At 36.8% G+C, this 16,530-nt stretch overlaps 1 protein-coding gene across 1 annotated transcript in view; it reads left to right on the top strand.

Moving 5' to 3' along the window:
* Nucleotides 1-3,552: 3,552 nt before the first annotated feature.
* LOC128022380 (forkhead box protein P4) overlaps nucleotides 3,553-16,530 on the top strand; it is a 118,332-nt gene continuing 105,354 nt past the window's right edge. The window contains exon 1 of the mRNA XM_052609876.1: nucleotides 3,553-4,147. The gene's annotated coding sequence lies outside the window, so the exon portion shown is untranslated. The remainder of the gene's footprint in view (nucleotides 4,148-16,530) is intronic.

The following is a 16,530-nucleotide window of genomic DNA, read 5'->3' as shown; positions in this document are numbered from 1 at the left end:
ATCCTCAGGTAACAGCCTATTTCTTCTGTGGCCTGTGTGTGTGTGTGTGTGTGTGTCTATTCCACTGCCTGCTGAAATACAATTTAGGCCACTGACACATTTCTCAAGTGACCTTAACTTTAGCTTAGTTAGCTTAGACTTCAGGTTCAATACATTAATTCAATCAACAGCACTTGAGGCATAATGTTGATACCATTAAAATTAATTTCAACTTTTTTCCTTTTCTTAAAAAAAAAGTGAAATCTGGTTACAGGAAGTGAATAGAGCTAATCTATTAAAAGTTTCAAAGTTATTTTAAACCTTCATTACTATGACAACATAATGCCTTAAACCTTAACAGGACTGTAACAATTATGTAAACAAATTTACAGCTCACATAATTCCCAAATTTTTAAAACAAATTATAAAAAAGATTAAGAAATGCTTTCAATTGAGCTTAACTTACATTGAACCCAGAATATTCCATTAAAGTGCTTAATTTATGGACTAAATAGATTGCTAAAGTCCAATGCTAAATACTTTTTGATCAGTTTTAACACTTTGTGCTCACTTTGTGAGCATCATCAATTTCTCTAATGTGACTAAACACTTTTTTTTTGTTTTTAAGTCATTCTCTCTCTGAAAACTGACATATTTCTCTTTAATTATGTGGGAAAAAATGTTGTACAGCCAGTTCTTGTAGCCAATTATGTTTAATTTAATTACCTGTCAACTTTGATAATTATTACCCCTGATTAACCACAAAGCCTGCTCTTAAATGTTAATCGAAAGTGCTAGATAAAAGTGCTGAAGAGTTTTTATTTTTTAATTTTTTCATTCATGAAAGAGAATGTTATGAGATTACAGTGAGTGAGATACTCAGCTTTGTCTTCAACTGTAATATGTCTGAAGGGCTGCAAGGCTCTTGACCACTTGCAGTGTCCTTGCTTTTTGTTGTTGTTTTTGTTTTTGTTTTTCAAGCATTGTTGTTCTTGTTTATGGGCCCCAAGGACATTATATCAGCACAAACAAGTAAACAAACAAACAGACACACGCAGATAGCACCACCAGCACCAAATATCCCATTGCCGAGCGGGAGTGAGAAACATTCTGAAAATAACAAACAGATGAACGAGTAAACAAACAACATACAGATAATAGATGTGTTGTTTTCCATGTGCCCAGGATCTGGTGGTGATACAGCAGAGCAGAGAGGAAACTGTACACAATATTTTTTAATACTGTTTATATTGTAAAAATTGTGAAAATACAAACTAATCCAACTGTCTGTATGTGTGAGTATGCATGGGTGGTAACAGTGTGTAATGCTGATACTTTTGGACTTGATCCTCAGCTTTGATGTCAGCTTTGGGACTGATGAGGTAACAAACATTCAGATCTTGAGCCGAGTGAGAATTTACCCTCCTTGTGGTCATATGATGGCATGCTACAACAATACTAATCAAAATGGCTTACCGAGTCTGTGTGAACGGAAGTACAATTTAAATGTGCTCATTTTGCCCATTAACATTAACACATAGGACATTTGATGTGAAATATATAACGCAGATCTCAGTGCATTCATGCTATTGATTATTATATGAACCAAAATACATGTACACTGTAAAAAAACAAACAAAAAAAAAACAAGATTATTAAAGTATGTTTTACAAGAAAATACTATTCCAGTCTTTATACTTCAAATGTTCATTTTTTTATTAAATGTTACTTGCCAATTATTTGTGACGTTTTCTAGCAATTCCAGTATTTTTTTTTATTCAGTGTATAAGCCTACAATGCCACATGATTAATGAAAGACCAAGGGAAATTTGTTAAAATTGATCTTTGTTGGGTTTGTTCAAACTCTTAATCTCTCTCTTATATATCCAGCTGTGGTCTTGCTTGCAGGTGTGTGTGTGTGTGTGCTTGTGTGAGGTGAACTGTACTGTATGTAGGTTAGTTAGAGAGTCAGTCATCCTATGGGTTCTTTGTAATCCTTTCATGACTGCCTCATTAGCCTGTGATTGTCAAACCACAAGAGTGTTTAATCTTAACCCCGTGACGGTGAGCAGACCCAATCTCCTTCTGTCCGTTTTACCATGGGCACAGGCTATCTTCTGGACCTCAGTCTTTGTCGTGCTTGACCATGTGAGGCAAAACAAGTTTTGTAAATCTGACTGTGTTTGTGTGTGTGTTGAATCGTGGTAATATGACGGGGACTTTGCAAATACACACACACACACGTTTGTTTTTGTGAAAAGTGGGGACATCCCATACTGTAGGTGTAATAGTTTTTATACTGTACAAACTGTATATTCTAAGGCCCTTCACCAACCCTACACCTAACCCTCACAGGAAATTTTGTGCATTTTTACTTTCTCAAAAAACTCATTCTGTATGATTTATAAGCGTTTTGAAAAATGGGGACATGGATTATGTCCTCATAAGTCACCCTCTCCTTGTAATACCTGTGTCATACCCATGTCATTATAAAGAGTTGTGTGATGATATGTCACAAAAACAAGTGTATTCTTTTGTTCCTCAAATTATTCAGTGTAGTTCTAAAGTGTATTCATTTTTATTTTTAATGTGGGTGCAAAGTTAATTATTAGAGTGTTGTGATTAAACACTCAGTAGTAACTTTAAAAAGTGGACAAATATTTTTTTTTTCTAAATCTAAAGCTATACCATCTGAAAGTGTAATTTGTTTTGTTTGTGCTGCCAAGACACTGAGGTCCATATGGCAGGACATAGAAGGGAAGTCAGCATTGTTTTATGAGCCTGCAGCTTTCATTTTAGGCCAGCATGGCTACATCTTGGATTATTGATTTTTCTAATGAATATGTCTTGACTAATGGGGGTCGTATCCTATTGTCCAGTGCCGATGTGAATTATTGCCTTTTTTGATGGTTCAAGTAAAAGATGATTTTTGCTGAGAGAAAGTTTCCACTGACCATAAAATAAATCATATTTGAATATTTTTGATAAGTTGACAGCTACTGATGAAGCATCACCTTGACCATCCATCAAAAGTTGGAGTGATTTCAATAAATCAGCAACCTGCTCAAATGGTCATGAGAGCACTATATATATATATATATATATATATATATATATATATATATATATATATATATATATATATATATATATATATATATATATATAGTATATCATTATATCATGAGTATAAATATATTACAATGAATATGTAACATTGTATTATACACTGTTATCTCTATTTATCTATCTAATATCATTGATGATGATATACTGTTTAAATAATAATTCTAATATTAATCATAATAATAAGAATAATATTTAGAACACTTAATTCTAAGTTGAGAACAATTACTGACAACAAAACCAAATTATAACTGAATGATGGCAAGCAGCAAATACAGACTTGTTATTTCCTGAGGAGTAGGTAACGGTTCCCATGGTGAGTCTGTCCTTTGCCTAACATCTGTTGCTCGTCGGCTGCCACATTGGTCAAACTAAACCCGCGATGCGCGCGCAGGTGAAGAGATCAGCGCCTGGAGCGCGTGAGGCTTGTATTGTGCTACTTAAGCGGCTGCAGCGCAGAAGATATGCGCGCGCCCGTTCTCGACGCATTACGGTAGACCAAACTGTCCTCAAACACATCGCCAACACAAGAGACAAGCAGAGTAATTCAACACTGATTTCTCTGCGAATGAGCGAGGAACAGACGAGATGCCAAAAACTCCAGCGAGAAGTATTATTGGGACTTTAGGAAAACTCACCGTGTGACTAACTGAAAGAAACAGAGAAGACCTGAAGCGACGAGGAGACGTAAAGAGCCGCGTGCTTGTTCTTCATGAACTTTGAGGAGCGCTGTGACCATGCAGCCTTTGAGCTAGTGCACGATTATTGTTTCCACTTATCACCCTACTGAGTGACCAGTCTGAGAGAGGAAGCCAGTCAAAAAAGGAAAGGAAGACTAATAAAGGCAGTTGTCGTTGAAAGTAATGGTCTGAAGGCGACACTCATAGAACAGGATTTTTTCCTTTTTTTTTTTTTTTTTTTTTTTTTGCGTTGCTCTTCTGAAGGTTTCTGGAATCACTGGGACGTTGACGAGAGCTGGAGGGACACATCCACATGGTCCAGCCGTAGAGTGAAAGTAGAGTTCTTCACAATATCCGAACAGGTTCATATCCACTTTTTACTTCTTTTTTCTTCCCTTCTACTTCTTATTTGCTCCTCGCGAGGTTAAGCGTTTTTTTTATATATATATATTAATATGTAGGCTATCCCATGTTTGAATTTACGGACGCGTTATGACACACTTCTTCAGATCAATAGAAATAAATATTAGCGCAAGTGTATTTTCGTAGATGTTTTGCAAACTAAAGTTTTTGGTAGGCTAGATTAGACATTGCAGCTTTTTTACTCGATACTTTTAACCCCGAAATGAAAGCCTGATATTATTCTCTACGCATTGAATAATAACTGATTTTGAGTTATATAGGCACATCGGTAAAAAAAAAAAAAAAAAAAAAAAAAAATATATATATATATATATATATATACTGTATATAATACGTAATTAATAACATGGAAGGTTTTTGGATAAAGCCGAACCTCGATCTTGTAAAAAGATTGAAAACAAGTTTTATGAACATGTGCAACTTTGTTTTAAAATATCACCTGCTTTGAAATCTGATCAAAACGAGAGAGAGTGAGAGAGAAAATACCTTTTTACAGATAATTGAAACTAATTCGGAATAATTCTATGTTATTGTGTACTTTTTTTTTTTCAAAGACCATATGATTCTTTCACAGAAATGTAGAATATTGTTTGTCCTTGGCAACAAAACTCCGTATAAACAAGTTAAGTTAATAAACAACATCTAAACATGCACGTAAACTAGAACATTAAATTGGCTTCATTTTTAGATATTCACCGTCTAGTTGATTGTTTTAACAGGCCCTCAGCACATAATAATCTGATTTTAGGCAAATAATCCACAACTGCTGATTTGCACGTTTTAATTTAGCCTATAGCCTATGAGACACAGCATTTTACAAAATAATTTATTATAATGGAATGTATAGGCTACATATAAAATAAATAAAGGAAATGTATTGAGGTTTATTCATACTGTTTAGTGTCGATTATACCGTTAGGCAATTCTTGAAAATGCAACGCATAAAATAAAATAAGTATAAAAATAAGAGTAACTGCATGCATGAATATTTATAACAATGAATTCAGATGCATGAATTTTCGCCAGATACAGTGACATTAGCAAGGTTTGTAGAGATGCAAAATAAGTTTTCAAACGCGGATGAAAAAATATTAACTTTGCACAAAAAGTATACAAATAGGCTATATATTTTTAATTGGTCCGTTTTCGTCTTATTAACAGACATATTGTTCACTAACTTAAGTGATGCAAAACATAATGTCTTTATTTTGTGAGGGTTTTTTTTTCCACAGATGGATTAACAGTTAGCTTTTTCTTTTATTTTTGAAACCTTGATGGATTATTAATATTTTAATCAAATCAGCGCTGCGTGTGTTTCGGCCTCAGATACTCGCAACTTCAAAACTAACACAAAACAAACTTGCAACAATTTTAACTTGACTGAGTCCGGAGCTTTAAAAGTGAATCTTTAGAGGAAACTACAGCTCAGTAGTTGACCCACGTACACTGTTAATTTCCACTCGTTCTGTACTTGGCTTTTAAGAATACATATTTAAATCAGTCAAAGAAAATTACAAATGAATCATCATCTTCCTCATAATCTCCAGGGTGTGGAGAATTGATTTAAAGGAGCTTTTGACACAATTCATTTAAATCTTATAAAAAGTATAGGTGAATCTTTGCCTAATTCACTGTTGACCTTTACAGCACAATGCAAATCTATATTAAATCACAAAATTATAATTTCTTTATTGTACAATGAGGGCGAATGCAAAATGGTTTACTTTGATCAAAGTGTTTCTGACATTTTCAGTTAGTTTGATCTCTTAATTATTTAATCTTTATTATTACTAACACCATTAAAAAACACACACACACACAAAAAAAGGGATTTTGGAATTTATTTTATGACAGCTTGCTTTCATTAAATAATATTTAGTTTATTTCTACATACATTTGTGTGTAAAGACAAATTATTTTTGTTGAACTAAAACTTTTTTTTTTTGTCTCTTTGCTTTAGTTGTTTGTTCCTACACTGTCCGTTCATTGATATATTGCCTGTTATGATAAACAGATTCCCTACTAATTGAAATGTGGCACGTGGAAATGCATAACATGAGCATAATGTGATGAATACAATTTCCATTTGATCTGCTTGTGTGTTAGCTGAGGAGCATGATTTAATGATGTTATGTGCTTAGAGTAAAACTGATAATTCATGAAGTTGACAAAGAATATGGCATTTCATTCAGAGAGGGTATGAAAATGGCAGTAAAGTGGGTAATTTAGCTATTTGCATGGCCATCAAGCAGCTGCAAGCGGCAACAGCTACACCTCAGCTGATAGTTTTAGCACTGTATGCAGACACCAGACTACTGTACAGTTCAGGTTATAATTTATATATATTACTTGTTTCGTCATAAGTCATTGTTTTATGCTGTTCTTTATGTTTATACACCTCACTTTCGGAGGTCTTTTGAATGAATTATTTTGATGAATGTGTGGATTGCATGGCAGACTTGTATTCAGCCCACTGTGGGTATTTTTCTGGGTAGACAAGGTCTGGAATGTGTTTGTTTTGGACGCTGACGTTGAGACTAACCTGCTGCCAGGTGTACATTAAGACGTGTTGCTTTGTGATGCATATTTTACGAACGTTTGGTGATTGAAACTTTATTCAAACAACCAGTTTTCTGCTAATGCAAATATATGCCAGTGTATGATGCGCAAAAAAAGCATTTAGTATGTGTGTGTGCGCGCGCTCTTTTCAAATTCATATGAGCCTCAGTCAAGTGATTTAGAGGTAAAAAAATAAGTTTTTCAGTATCACCGGTGTTTTAACACAAAGCACTCTGCTTCTCGTGAAGCACTGTCCCTTAGACCCTCGTATGGCATTTCCAACCATTAAACTCTTACCGTTCCAAAAATAATGTTAGTTTTTACACAAGTGCATTTTTAACCAAAGCATTTTGAAGAGCAATACATATCCATCTCTAACTGATTCAGATTTATTATTCTTTTTTGTTAACTATACTCTGCTCTTGGAAACATGTTTGTGTGAAAGATGTCATGCCTACGTTCTCCCTTTCATATTTCAGCTGACCCCACATGAAATGTCAGGCTGGAATTTTTACGCTCGTTTGCATCTTTGAACACATCAGCTCTGGCGTTGACCAGCACCAACCACCAGTCATAGATGAAACATGTGGTTTTAATTGAAGATGTTATTTGGTGGGACGGCGAGGCCGAGCATTTTTCAGTGTATGTGAATAATAAATGAAGCATGTTTTTAGACAGTGAGGACTGCATTTTTTACTAGTTGGAGAGTGGTGTCATTTTCTCCTCAAACGCTGAGCCTTGAAAGGGGAAAAAGGAGCTAACTACACAAAAAAAGATGGACACTAAAGCAATATCAACCAACTTCAGCATCTATAAATTAAAAACTATAAAGAATAAAGGGACCAGAGTGACGGATGTTTTCCAGATGACAATGTTGATTTGATTAGTCGAGTTAGATATCGAAAAGGTCTGGTGGTAACCGTTTCAGCTTTGAGAGAGACCAGACTGCTGCATGGAAGTGCCGTTTTGACGATCTGGCAGCTTAAGAAGCTGCTAGACGTTGTCTTTTTATGGTGTATTTATTCCCAATGTGAATTTAAATCTCCACTTGAACTCTTAAGCACAGATTTTCTTTATTTTGACCTCAGTGGCATTTTTTTTTAATTCTTTTTTGCAGTTTTTTAGTTTTTGCGTACAAGGATTCCTGTGTGGGGAGGCTCCACGCCGGGTTTCGGGAGAGTGCCAGGCTGTTATGAGGTGATGAGTGTCTTAAAGAATGACCCTAGCGTTTGCTCGGAGAGAGGAAGGGCCCATTTCCGATGAGCTGGGGAAATGTGGTAGAGGGAAAAGCAGGGTGTTCGCTGGACGGAAATGACAGTACTTGAGTGTGAGTCGTTGATCATTACTTCTTTATGTCCATCAGCCGAGCACCGCAGGAGAGATTATTGGCAGTTTGGAGCTGCAGACGCGGCTGAAAAGTGAACTAGTGCACTTCACGGTCACTCACACTGCTAGAGGTATTTACAACTGGCTTTTTTTGACTGAAACTGATTGAAGTACCTGTTGGTTTGATGAAGAGCATTGTGTATTGATAGTTGAAGCTTAGAAAGCATCTAAAGGAGGATGCAACCTGAAGTCATAAACTTGCTCCCTGCGGCCCCCGAAGCTGCTTCTGCTAACTTTGCGTTCCAGCTGACAGCTGTATTTGTGTTATGGATTTTCTCTCAGTCCGCCGTCTCCCCCCCTCGAGCCTTCACCCCCCCCACACACACAAAGGTCTTTATAAAGCAACTCACTGTATATTTTTAAAACCCTAGCGTAACGCTGACAAGCCATCATGTCCATCAGAGAACGGCAGAGAGCAGGCGCATCAGTAAAGCTCTTTGGGAGAGATGGGAGCAAACTTTCGGCACTGTCACTAAAGATGTGACGTGATGTCAGAGTGACAGCTTGCGGCTCGTTTGAATGCGTCTTAGGAAAGTTTTCCAGAGAACCCCAGCACTGTTTCTCACTTCTATCGCTGATAAAATTCCACTCGTGACGCCGAACGCTAAGCTCTCGAAACAGCCATGACGATTACTGAAAACTTCTGCCTAAACAGGACAGGAGAAAACCTCTGATGTTTTATGCCTCCCTGCACTTCCTGGCTTTCTTGCAGCAATGGCGGGAGGAATTCCTGTCAGTGTTGCCGGCCGTGGTAAACCCTAGTCCAGGTTTAAAACTCGAATCCACCCCCAGCTGCCGAAGGTGTGAGCGGTTCGTTCCTGAGGGAGTTTCTGGCACTGCACTGTACGCTTAGATAAATCCCCCTCCCCAATGTGTGACCATATAAGTAATAACCATATAAATGCATCTCATTTTCATTCGCTAATCCGTAAAGTAGTAGTGGCATGGAGAAGTGTTGGTTTCTTTTATGGTATTAGTAATGGGTAACAAGGGGATGCCTACTTAAGTTATTTGCATTTGAAATGGACGAACGGGATACATCTTCTGACATAATTATCTTTTAACCATGTGTAAAACAAAATCAGATTCGTCCTTCTGTTTTTGATTGACATATACAGACCCCTTTTTCTCCTGCCCCTCCTGGAGTTCCTACACAACTTTCTTAAACACCTCTAAACAAGTCACATTTTCAAAACGGATATCATGTTATAAATACCCAAATCCATGTGTTTCTTTGTGTTGTGTAAGGGCTTGTCTTTTTTTCTCTTCTCTGGTGCTCTTCGGTGAAGTGTCTTTTCTTGGTGGGGGGTGAGGTGCGCGAGAAGCAACACACTCGCTGCAGGAAAAAGCACGTTGTCTAGCACTAACCATCACGTGTCAAATAATGCTAGGTTTTTATACATGGTCACAGACTCAAAGACACAGAAAAAAATCTTTAGGGAGCTACTGTAGAAATATATATATATATATATATATATATATATATATATATATATATATATATATATATATATATATATATATATATATAATGTTTTTAATGTATACGTTTTTAAATGTATAGTATGTTTATATGATCCAAATCTTGATGCTGGTTTCAAATTATTGTATTATTTTTTTTCGTTCACCAAATATATTTTCTAGATTCTAAGCAGGTGTACTATGTTGATAAGTGTGTACTGATAAGGTAATAAGTGGATGTTATTACATTTATTTCATTTCTTAAAAAACAGCATTTATATATATTTAGCATTTAGAAAATATATAGCTATAATAATAAAAATAGATTTCTGCTTTTAGTCCATCTTGAATTGTGTGATGAGCGCTGCTAAGCGTTGGTTAGAGTTGCCTTTTGCTCTCGGCTGTGGTCCGTGAGCATTGTTGACCAGGGGACATCTGCCACTATATTATCCCCAGCTGTTATCAGAATAATTGTATAGTAACCCCCCTCCACACACACACACACACACAGAGACAACCCCTCACTCTCCATTCATCGAAGCGCTAAAGGGAGAAGTCAGGAAAAGTACTCTGTTTAGCATAAACAAAGTGCTTTTGAAAAAGTTATTTATTTTTTAATATTATAAAATGTAATTTTCATTTACAATTGTTTAAGTCAAAGAGGAGTGAATAATTATTGCATAAACTGTTTAGGATTTTTTTTATTTTATTATTTACTTTTACAATACAGTAGAAAATAACCAAATTTAAATTAAAAGGTTCCAGTACTGAGGAAGATATGTATATAAATATGTGTGTGCATTTAAAAAAAAAAAATAAATAATAAAATGTTAGATTTATAAAAAGATGACGTGTGCGTGTCTTGTACTTCTTTAGTATAGCTTTAATACATTGTCGTACTTTATAGCGGCTCTTCGACTACATAGTGATATTATGTGAACTCAATTAGCTGTAGCTAAATAAATAAATAAGCCAGGATTATTTTTTGAGCTATTTTTCATTGATACCCTCTTTGCAGCTATTTAATAGGCTTTATCCAGGCTTTCATATTTGCACCCACCCGCGTACTAAAAAAGGCAAACTCCAGCCATGGTCTGTTTTCAACTCTGATCACCGGATGACACCAGGTCGACTTGAAGTGGTGTGACCTCTTGAACTCTTTCTTTCTTACCTCTCTCTTATTCCATAATCTTTAAATCTGTGTGTCAGAAGACATTTGTGCACAGACATCTTACCTTTTCAAATTAATTAGTCTCCTGGCATCCTTGAACTTGCGTTGAAAGGGAACTGAATGCTTTAATTAAAAAAGGAATGATGGCCGAATTCATGTTCCTTCACACACATGCGCTTGTTTTATGGAGAGGAATCGCAGTGCTGTGATATTTGGATGACATGGCATTTTATAGTGATTTTTCACTTTCAATTTGAGTTACCTTTACTGACATGACCCATGCCCAGATTTTATTAAAAGAATCTACATGATAAAAGTTGCAGATAGCTCTAAATAGAAAGGTGGTGGGATTGTATGCTTAATTTTGAAGCTAGCATACCTAATCTTTTCTTCATTTATTTTCAATCAAGCGACCGTTTTTATCAGATAAAATAGTGAATGGATGAAAGGCTGAAGCCTCAGATGTAAACCTATTCCTTGTATTAAAACCTGATTAAATTTGTTTAAAGAGTTTGCATGCGGCATTTGATCACATTCAGACATTTCCACGCCTGTGTTTTTGAAAAGGTTGTAAGGAAGGACTTTTTCTTGTGTGATCTTTTGAAAAAGTGTTTGGTTAAGAATTCAGTTCCTGCAGGTAGACGGACACTTAGAGAATACATGTTTTTTTTTAAATCTGTAGATAAGAAAAACATAAATTTTTAATACAAATAAGTTGCTTCTATATATATGAATAATTTATCATTAGTACTTTTTGGTCTCACTTCTGATAGTTCTCCTATAGAGAAAACAGCCAGTTTTGGAGTCAAGGGGAAGGAAGAAATGATTACAGCGGAGAGTTAGGCTGAATTCGACATCTGTGATGAGTCAGTTCCTTTATGAGGCTTTGTGCTGGGCCTTTGTAAAAAGCTGGCCAGAGAGAAGTTTCCAGCACATCTCTTGGGTGCTATTAGGCTGAGACGTCTGGAGTGCGAGCCTCCACCGTCCCTCCCAGTAACGCTCTGCGGTTTAGAGCAATCACTTTCTGCACACCAGCTTGCCATGGCTAATTTCTAAAACACAGCCGTGGCTTGTCCCTCACAACCCCCCAAAAAATAAAACATTCCCAGAGAAGACAACGTGTACAAAATATAGCTTGAACCCTGTAGGCAATGCGTTTGATAATTTGGATTTAGTTTCACTTTGGTTCAAATCTGTTCATAAATGGCCCAATTAATGCCAGGATTTCGTTTTTAAAAGGATCGACAATAGGCTTTTTTTTATTTTATTTTATTAAAGAGGTGAGATGTTCAGCTTAACCATGCTCCCTACTTTTCTGTTCTTCTTGTCCAAAACGTTTAATTGTATTTGAAACAAAATGGTATGTGCTTTACAAAAAATTGGACAGGTCAGATTTGGAAGGAAGCTGTGAGAAGTAAAAAAAAAAACCATGAGGTGGCTGTATTAGGAACAAGAGCGGCTCTTGATTGACTGCCGGTAAGCCGAACCCCTCTGTGGAGTAATCAGCATCCCCCAATCATCCAATAAACACCTAATCAGACTAACTGACCTGCTCCCGGTAGGAAGCCAAACTTGTGGCCTCACTCACACCTTGAGGGAGACGATGTGGATGAAGAGTAGCCTTCGGTTAAGGTCTCAAACGCTTCGATAAACATATTTGTAGTTCTCAGCCAAGGTTTATTATTCACCGCTGTGGTCAGTAAGACTCAGGTTTGTGTGTGGTCAGTCAAGCTTTGGAAATTCTGTACTCCGCGTTATGGAAACCCCCCAAAATAAGCGCTGAAATGTGAGGAATTTGATAAATGCTCTGATTAGTTGGCCACCTTATTTTACAGATAAAGAATGAGCATAATGCGAGAGCAGGAGGGGAAAACGAAGGAAAATATATGTGGCTATTCCAGTAAAAAATAGAATTAGTGTCTCGTCACCTGTTTTATCTGGGTATATTAATGTGTTGTCCTTAGCAGCTCATCCCAAGGTTGTCTGGTGAAATGGTTTTAGCACCGTGTGTGTTGGCTGACTTTCAGAGCGACGCGCCTCTCCAGCCGAAGCTTCCTTCTCACCCGACTCTGACATGCACTGTCTTATCTTCTTGACAACTTTGTCCACAGAGACGTTCCAAAGATATTGCTATTACAATGTATTTTATTGTAATGAAATATGTGTTAAGCTTTACTCTGTCAAATATGACTTATCGCCCCCCTCAGATCTTCTGTCTGAGGATTCTGGGATGCCGTACTGTTAGAGTTACTCAGAAAAACCTAAAGAGCCTTTTTTTAATGCAAGAAGTGCTTTTCTTTTGTATTTCGGTTTGATTTCTGTTCTAGGGGAAAGTTTTGAGTTCTCTCGAGAGATTGTGATTTTTTTATTTCTGTCTGAAAAGCGCATTTGTATCTTTGGCTGCTCTTCTTTCTTTAATTTGGCTAAAGGTTCACCTCCAGCTTAGACAGCAGTTCAGAAACACCTCAGATACACACACAGACACACACACACTCTGCTGGATTATATGAGGATATAATTCTATATAGTCATCCATCCTGCAGTACTATTCTCTTGTTCTGTCCCCCAGCACACACACTCTCTTTCTCTATCCTATTTCCTTATATTCCTGCCTGGTAATGAGAATGTGTTAATGAGGGTGAGAGATCTTTTGGGTATAGTGTAATTTATCAGAAAGACGTAGTTTAAAAAATGGGGGGGGGGGGGGGGGGGGGTGAAAGAAGAGACAGCCCTTCAAAGAAATTCTATTCTTCTTATTTCTGAATGTTTGATGAGACATTGAAAAGTTTTCTAACGTCATGCGGCCTGAACAGTACAGAACAGTGCGCTGTCTAATCACGCTTCACAGAAAAATGACTTCCAACCAGATTTAATTAACTGATAAGAGGGGCTTCAAATTAATTTTTCAAGGATGTTAGATTTTGATTAAGAAACTCCTAAAAGAAACAGACGAATAATCAATTTTTTAATCATCTTACTCAAATGGTAACTGGTTAATATGGTAATTCTGGCAATTAGGCCAAATGTTGTAGAGCAGCATTTTCAATGCATCCTTGTAAAGAAATTATAATATCTTTACATCTTATTATCATGGTTATTTAATTTTTTATTTACTTTTTTTTGTGGCTCAATTTCACTGTTCAGTTTCTTTTCTCTTCTACACCTCTTCCAGTAGGTCCGTATTCAAATGAGAAGTTGGAGATGATATTAAAATAAGACTCTCTGAGAGCGCTGAATAGAGTCTTTCAGAACTCCATACTGGATGGATATTGGGTTGAAGGGTGCATGGGGGTGGGGTGCCGAAAACAGAAGTGTTAAATTTAATCGTAGTGGTTTACATTTAAAGCAAAAACGACTCTTGAGATTTCATAAGCCTTTCTCACCTCTGTAGATTAGATGAATTAAAGGCATGAACTTTTACTTAAGGCTTATTCTTTCTGAATGGATGCCTGCCTTTGAAGGTACAAGAAAATGACTGCGTTAAAAGTTTGAAAATTTTGATGAAACTGATGAGATCTTCACATTTGATTCTACTTGAGAAAAAGAGAATAGCTTATGTAGCATTTGTCATTAAATTACTTTTTTAAACAGGATATTGATATATCTTCTCGTTTAATCAGCTCTCTGCTTAAAGCCATTTTCTGAGATTTATACAAGCTTCATTCAAGTCTTAGTAATTAATGGACTATCATGTGTCCGTTCACCGCTCAAAGGCTGTAAAAAAAATTTTTTTTATTAATGACCGCTTTAATAAAAAAAAAAAAAAAAAAACCTTCACAAATCTTTTGCTTGTTTTCTAATAGAATGTTTAGTGATATGACAATTTCACCTTAGGGCAGTTGTTTCCAAATTTAACAAATACATATATACATTATTTATTTATTTATTTAATTAAAAAGGAAAAAAAAATACTGTCAAAGACTGTCAAAGGTGTATTTGTTTCATTCACCGAGGATTACCCACGTGCTGCGACTCAAGAAAATATTGACAAAACATTTGAGTGCTGCCTTTAACGGCACGGGACTGGCTTCCTTTCCCTGTGAACTCGCTCGCACAAGTGGCTAAGTAGCTGCTTGAACGGCGCCCGACTGGCAAAAACTCAATATTGAACGTACATATTCAATTAGCTAAACTCATTAGCAAAACTTGGCGTTTGTTGTTGTTTTTTTCTCTTTCTCTCTGGCACAGAATTAATGGTTTTGATATGCTAATTAGCGAGTAATTTAATTTCAAAAGGCCTCAATTAACAGCGGCGTTGTGGACACGATGAAGTTAAGCAGCGTAATCTAATTTGCATTAGTAACGAGCAGGGAGTAATTAGGGGACTAATTAGACACTTCAGACAGCACTTGTGTTTACTTTCTTAATGAAGTGGAGGGCTTTTTTTTCTGTGGGAGCCAGAGTGTGCCAAGCATCAGAGGGGTGGCGGGAGCGGCCGGGGGCGGAGATTTGGCACTAGGAGATGAGTGGCATATGGCGTTCCGATCGGCTCCAATTACAAACCCCGTTACCTGTCATGTTAGTGGGCTGGCGATGCGTGTCGTCAGCCGTGCCCGCTCTCAAGGACCAGTATGATGCCGATCCAACATGTGTCGGGATAGTAGCATGACATAATGGGCCGAATGGAACCTTCTGGTGGAATTTCACCGCTCTGTGCCCTGGCTCTGCATACTGTCTGATGAGGTCATAGCACAGGGACATTACAGGCCTCCGCACGCCTGGCTGGATTGGTTTAAAAAATTGTACCAGGGAAGAACCTTCTGCAGAAAATACCAGATGGCCCTTCGTTCATAGAAGACGGAAAGTTTTTTTCTCGTCTTGAAAGAGATCCAGGCTTCAGGACGGTAGCAGATGGAGAGGTATTGGGGGCGCAGACTGTTGATGCACGCTGTGACCTGGGCTGTAGTTTGTCTTGCTCTCAATAGTCTCATGTAGCCACTTTATCACAAGAGTGACAGGATGGAAATGAAATGAAAAGGAGAGAACACGGCAGAGGGGGTCTCTACGTTTCCCCTCGCTCTCTCATTTATCTGTCTTTCACTCACTTCCTCTCTCTCTGTTTAGCTTGCTGTCTGGTCATCTGTTTTCCCTACATCTCTTTTGGGGTATAAGCAGACTCTCTGATAAAAGGATATTTGACCATGGGCTCGGTACACAAGCCAGTGTTATTTTCTCAGCCGTTGCGTCAATAAGAAACCCTGCTTCTCCGGGAGTATTCAGGCAGCTCGCAAACATTCCACCAGCTTTTCCAGGCTTTGTCCGGCAGGCGAGTATGAATTATAGCTTTGCTTTTGTTGAGCATTAGTTTTCTTAAAGTGACCACACACTGAGGACTCTTTCCTCCTTGGCACCAGATGATTTTTTTTTTATTTCAATGTCTGACCGGAGCTGAACATTACGTTATATTTTTTAAATCCCATTTTCAATCAAAATTTTCACCAGCCCCACTACACATGGATGACCTTTTATACATATATTTTTTTTAAGCAGTGCATTTGTTAATAATAATAATGATATTATTAATAATAATAATTTTTATTTAACTTTTTTTTTGTCTTTACAAAAATATTTTAAGAGCTTTTTGTGTTTTTTTTTGTTTTTTTTTGGTGTACAGCATTTGTAAATTTTCCAGTTATTTTCTTGTAAAAAAATGTTTTTCTCTTTATAAAGATTTTTTCCTTACAAAATGTTTTTGTTTGTTTGTTTCCAAAAGTTTTATTTATTTATTTATTTTATTATTATTAT

This window comes from Carassius gibelio, chromosome A11, assembly GCF_023724105.1.
Source record: "Carassius gibelio isolate Cgi1373 ecotype wild population from Czech Republic chromosome A11, carGib1.2-hapl.c, whole genome shotgun sequence".
Lineage (NCBI taxonomy): Eukaryota > Metazoa > Chordata > Actinopteri > Cypriniformes > Cyprinidae > Carassius > Carassius gibelio.
Note: the sequence above shows the minus strand (reverse complement) of the source record. Positions and strands in the feature narration are given on the sequence as shown.